Genomic DNA, 6,635 nt, shown 5'->3' on the forward strand with positions numbered 1-6,635 from the left:
TCCCTCTTATTTCTAGCAGCTGCTTTGTGCTGATGAATGCATACATTATCATCTTACACAGATGTATAATTCTTTCATTTATTATTTATCAAAGTTCCTGAAGGATATTCTCGTGCTTACTAGCTTTGCGTATGCAAGCAATGTGCATAGTGTAATGTCTACCTATAGTTATTATTTGTTTCCGAATCTGAGAGCTATTTCCCTTTCAGAATGTTTTTTTCTCAGATAAACTTTTCCTACCGCCATCTCCGTTACCCTGAGCCCAACCACTTGGGCTGGACGGTAGAGCGACGGTCTCGCTTCATGCAGGTCGGCGTTCAATCCCCGACCGTCCACAAGTGGTTGGACACCATGCCTTTCCCCCCGTCCCATTCCCAAATCCTTATCCTGACCCCTTCCAAGTGCTATATAGTTGTGATGGCTTGGCGCTTTTCCCTGATAATTCTATCCCGCCCTCCGTTGCCCCTGCACTCGTTAGGTTGAAGTCGAATAGCCACTTAACGAAGCATTCATGTAGAATGTTCAAAATCCCTTTGTAACATTTTATAGTTATTCTCTTTAACTTTACATTATCTGTGAACATCGGCGTGACGAAACATAGCGCCTCACATAATTTGGGTTGTTGTTGTTGTTAAAGATTCACTACCTGGAACAAAGTTCCAAGTAGCACGGGCTATGGAGAGCCCGTAGCAATTTGGGTATATTAGGATCGCTGTATAGTGGTATACTGATATTGTCAGGGACAGGAAGCGTACATTAGGCTAATGGGACACGCCTCTCAACCTTCAACTGACTGGAGTACAGGTTTCCTCCAAGCTTTTAAAGCTGTCATACTCGCATCTGAAGCTTTATAGGGAGTCTGACTCCATCATCTCACGTTTCAGCACATTCCATTTATTCATTATTGTAATACTTAAGAATTATTTTTGTGCTTATTATTTATGTGGCTAACTATAGTGTTTAGTTTCTACCTGTGTTCGTTCCCAGAGGATTTTGCTTGTTGTGGTAAGAAAAGAGATTTCACACAATCTTCGACATAAAATAACGAGCTTCAATAATAATAATAATAATAATAATAAATAAATAAATAAATAAATAAATAAATAAATAAATAACGTATATAGTGAAAAAGAGAGACAGTGTTGCATAACAACGGTCCCAGGAATACAGAGTTAAGTGATGATTTCCGAACGAAATGATCTGGAAATTAATAAATAACGTATGATATGCAACGAAATTAGTTCTTACAGGTTTCAAAAAAAGACAAAAGCTTATTTAGTTTAGAGTTAAATCTCATTCTAAACTGAATTATTTCGTCGGTACATAAATATATGCATAGCTTAGTTCACCTATATTCATATATCTCTATGGTGCTAGTTGTCGTGTTTACAATTTTGTCCTGCTTAGTCTACATTGGTTTACATTGAATTTTATAGCTTAGATGGCTTTGAAATTCTATGCAAACTAAAAATAAATATTTTCTTTAAATAATTATATATTTAAATCGTGAATTGATGCTACATTCTAACGAAAGGCATTTTCGTCAAATTTGTATCGAACATGCATCAATATGCAGGCGATGAGTCACAATAACGTGGCTAAAGTATAATGACCATAAATAATGTCAATCGACTTGAGAATGGTCCAGGACGGACCGAAACGTCGTCGTCCCTTCACATTCTAGTGTGTGGTCTGGTCATTATGCATTAATATAATTATGATCTCATGTAAGCACAAACACGTGGTTACACCCGATACGCCTATATTTACCTCTGGACACTATATTTAGTGACCGGAGATCGGATAAGTGATTTGCGACGAGTTAATAGTATATGATGTACTTTAAAATCAAGACGATCACAGATCTCTTTAAAAACAGCCCGAAGCCGACGGAGAACCCTTTACAGCAGTCAAACGTGGTATACATGTACACCTGCCCCCCGCCCACTATACCATTTAAAGTGAGGCTTGTCTAATATTTAGGTTCATCATTTGATATTTCGTGTTCTGTGGCTTAAACCTATACTAGATGAAATAGTTGACCACATGACCCGAATGCACTCGGGCATGGGGGTTGAATGAGTTCATAAAGACTCTCCCGTGCTTTTGGAAGGTGGTGGTACAGTGGTACAGCACTAGTAGAAGAAATACGATTTCAAAGAAAAACGCATATATAAAATTTCTCTGGACTCTATGTTTAATTCCCTTCCTCTCACCATTTAGGGGAGGGGAAGCCTGTACTTGGGGTTATCGCGGTTCCCCTGACCTTTCCAGAGGGCAAAACCCACAACTGCCCAACTACTAGTACCTATTTAACTAGTGAACAGAGGCGTGCCCAACCGTTTCTGTCCCGCCCGGGGATTGAATCAAGGTCCCTTGATTGTTAACCGAGGACGTAGTCTACCGAGCTAAAGAACCCCATTATCTTCTTCTCTAAGAGTAAGTGACCGCAGTTGTCTCCAGATGCTAGAAGAGGATAGGCTACATACCAATGGGGCAAATCTCGCTTCTCTAAACTAACTAAATTGATTGACTAACTATAGTGGTTTCCGTCTCGTAAGACTAACGATTATCATCCTTAGTCACACTCAAATTATCAAAGATCAACTCTTCTCACATACATTTATGTATTGTACAAATATAATAATAATAATAATCTCAGTAGAGTGCTGATTCACGCTGGCACTGTGATTACTGTGTAATGATTCACAATCAAATGGGGAGGGCCAAGCCAACAATACTGTGTGGTTTGTGTGGTGGCATTGTGAACCTGCCGACGGGCGGACCGCGTGGTTGCTACCATGTGTGTGTGTGTGGTTGGTGAGTCACGGGTAACTCACCTACCACACACACACACCGTTGTAGCCCAGCACCGTGAGTCAGGATGCGTCAACCCATAATAGAACGTCGCATTTTGAGGTATACTGTACCTAAGTCCGAAAACTGTAGCTGGCGAAATTGACATACTGTCCCGTTTTCTGGTTTAGGTCCTCTGGTAGGTTAGGATAAGGGGACTTTAATACGACAGTTTCTTGATGCTGAGAAACCTTAGAAGGACGGGCTGGTGGAATACCAGTTCGTCCTCTCAAGCTGTCATAAAAATGATGTACTAAATTGCTCGGACTTATCTTAATCTAACCGATGGACTCATGTAAACAAACTAAGGTTGCAGATGAAGTCACAATAACGTCTCTTCACTTTCTAGTGTGTGGTTTGGTCAGCAAACTATGGTTGTTTGTGAGCCACAAGGATTTTTTAGCATGTCATTTTCTCCGTTGGGGGATTTTAACGTCAAAATGAGATGTAATATTCAAGAGGACATGTTAGGAGTATACGCAACCTCTCATCTCCAACAGTACATCGCATTTTGACGTATAAATCCCTTAAGGCCAAACACTGCTGTACTAAAAATGATAGAAGCTCGCAAAATTGACGTGATGTACCGTTTTTTATTCGCGGGTCCTCGGTTAGGTTAAGGTTCAGGGATTTGAATACATAGTTTAATGACGTTATGAATGCTGGCGAGAGCGGGCTGTTTTCCTGTTGCCTCACGGTTATTAATTAAGGCTTCCACAAGTCCTCCAAAAAATGACAGTATCTGAGGCTACTATCAACGGAATGTAAAGGATTTTTATAACGCACAATAGTTAGCGTTGTGTACTATTGGAATTCTGTAGGGCATAACGAAAACCGAGACAGCCTAACCAAACTTGTCTTAGTGTAACACCATAAATGGTTTTATTTCATATTTCACATACAACGAGAGTCGGTCACACAGGAGATTGGCGGCGCCAGGCTGTCGGTCTTAGCAATTCAAAAGTCACACCTTTTCAAGTGTTAATTGTTCACAGGTTGAGTTCAAGTTCAAGTATGTTTATTGAGATAAGCAATAAATGCCTCTCAAAGGGATAGAGTAGCTTAGGCTATTTCTACCCCCCCACAGGTTGAGCAGAGGTCAGGTCGCATCAGATGAGGCGCCACTGGGCGGGGTCAGCAATTCGACTTTAGGGGGGGGGGGGGGTTGGCGGACCTTGATATAAGCCTAACGTGTATAAATATACTCTGGCTTCCTGTCCCCCGACACAATGACTTATTATTAGTTATAAATAAATTTCACAAATACACAAGTGTGGGGGTTTTATCCTAAATTATGTGTACTACCTAATAGGTTAATGTGGAGTGTTTGACTAGGATTTTGAGTTCAGAATGTCATCTAGGATTACAAATATGGACATTTCTTGAACATCAGTGACATAGTTATGTAAATTCTTCAGTTTTGTGTACGGGCTCACCATAGCCCGTGCTACTTGGAACTTGTTCCGAGTAACTGAATCTATAACAACAACAACATTCAGTTTTGTTCATATTCAATTACATAGTGAAATAGAGGATGTGAATAGTGCTGCTGACAAAGTTTACCTCTAGTCAGGTCGACATCAGCAGGAGGTGCAAACTCTATCGCTTACAGGCGGCGGCTCCCAAATTCGACCTTGATACACAGAGAGGAACTAACACAACACTGGTTGGATAATGTGGCCAAAAAAAAAAACATTCATACTTCCCGTCAAGCCCATGAACCTGTTCTCAGGTTTGGCCCCCCCCCACCTCCCCAGAGGCTAGGAAGCTGCAGACTGAGTAGTTGTTCGTTTGAACCATCCTATTGTTAAATAGTACCTATTGTGACGAGCGTCAATAGTCAGAATTCGTACGTACTTAGCTTTTAGATAGTAGTATACTGACTAGAATGGAATTCTTTTAAAATAAATGAAGCTAAAACACAAACTTTCTAGGCCTAGTATAGCATACATATGTACTATATTAGGCCCAGGGAGATTAGGCTAAGTTAGTTTAGTTTGTCAAAGCAACACAAGTAAAAATATTTTTCCGGGTTGTCCAACTCAATAGTTCAGATATCCCCGTTCTAATTTCGTTGTACGTCGGTATATATATACTATGGTTCTCATCGTTACTCTAAGTACTACCAAAATAGGAGGATGGGCTGTCATAAACACAAGCACGGAGCAGAACATTGCGCTGGTTAGGCTGAACTACTAGTAAAGCTGTTTTAGATAATCCTTGTTACAACCCGTCCTCGACTCAAGTCCATTACAACCAGCGGTCGACCCCACACACGCATTCATAAATTTTAACATGATGTTCATTTAAAACTAGAATTTTCTCAAATATAAATTAACATATTGTGCATATATAGGCATAGGTAAGGTTAGGTGTTTAGGTTCTGTTGGCGATTATTTGTACTTGTAGTACGTGGGTGAAGTATTTACAGCGTTGTTGTTCGAACAAAATTCGTCAGTGAAGCACTTGTTCCGGAAGTGTTCGAATGTCATCAGTTGTAGGTAGTGTGTAAACCGTTTTTCATTCATAAACAGGAGGTTTGGCGGGTGCATGGACAGCCCGTCCTCCAAACAAAGACAAAAAGAGATTCCATACACCCGCCAAACCCCTCTGTTTATGAATGAAAAAGGTTTACACACGACTCACAACTGAGAGGAAAGGTCCCTAACACCAGTTGAAACATGGTGTGGGAGAACAGTGCCAATACTGGTATTTAACCAAGCATTTTTGGATACCCTAACAGGGGGTCTCCCCAATACTGGACAATGTGGCTAACTGGGCAGCTGAGAAAGAGCCGCAACGACACGTGCACCAAAATGGGTGGGGTTAAAAGTAACAGACATCCACCGAATCAATGAGGTGTTATTATGGAGGGAGAAATCATCAGGACGTGTAGAATCCAGATGGTTGACATCAAAATATTTAGTCTATGTAGCAGGACTAAACATGGCGTGGAACTTATTACCACGGAACGGAGTCGAAGGAACCCTCCCCCCTCCCCACTCACGGGGTCGGTGCCGATCACCCCCTATGAGAGGGGGGGGGGGTAAAAGGTGCAGTTGTCACAATGAGAGAAGTAGCAACACCAGGTGATGAGGTGGTCACCACTGGGGGCTTGGGGCTCAACTCTACCACAAAGGAGGGAGGGGAGCGGAGGGGGAGTAGTCGGGAGGGTCAAAGGAGTAGCTAGGTCTGGGCCCAATGTAGCGGGGGCTACAGAGTCCGGTCTTCCATGTTGACCAAACCACACACTAGAAAGTCTGCACAGAGGGGCAACCAGTGCTTAAATATGCACAAAATATTAATATATAATATTATTTATTTATATTTGAGAAAGTTCTATTTTGAATGAACAGAATGTTAAAATTGATGAATGCGTCTTGGAGTCGACCGCTGGATAGAATGGAGTCGACCGCTGGATAGAATGGAGTCGACCGCTGGATAGAATGGAGTCGACCGCTGGATAGAATGGAGTCGACCGCTGGATAGAATGGAGTCGACCGCTGGATAGAATGGAGTCGACCGCTGGAATAAAATATACCCTGCTTGTTGACCAGACCACAGACTAGAAGGTGAAGGGACGACGACGTTTCGGTCCGTCCTGGACCATTCTCAAGTCACAATCGACTTGAGAATTAATAAAGCAAATAATAGTACAGCAAGCCTTTAGATGGAAATCCAAAACGACTAGTCAAATGGAATATGCCCCAATTTGGGTACTTTACATTGTTAGGAAATGACGGTACTACCTACAGTTAACTCCAGTTTGCTAACTGTAG

This window comes from Procambarus clarkii, chromosome 19, assembly GCF_040958095.1.
Source record: "Procambarus clarkii isolate CNS0578487 chromosome 19, FALCON_Pclarkii_2.0, whole genome shotgun sequence".
Lineage (NCBI taxonomy): Eukaryota > Metazoa > Arthropoda > Malacostraca > Decapoda > Cambaridae > Procambarus > Procambarus clarkii.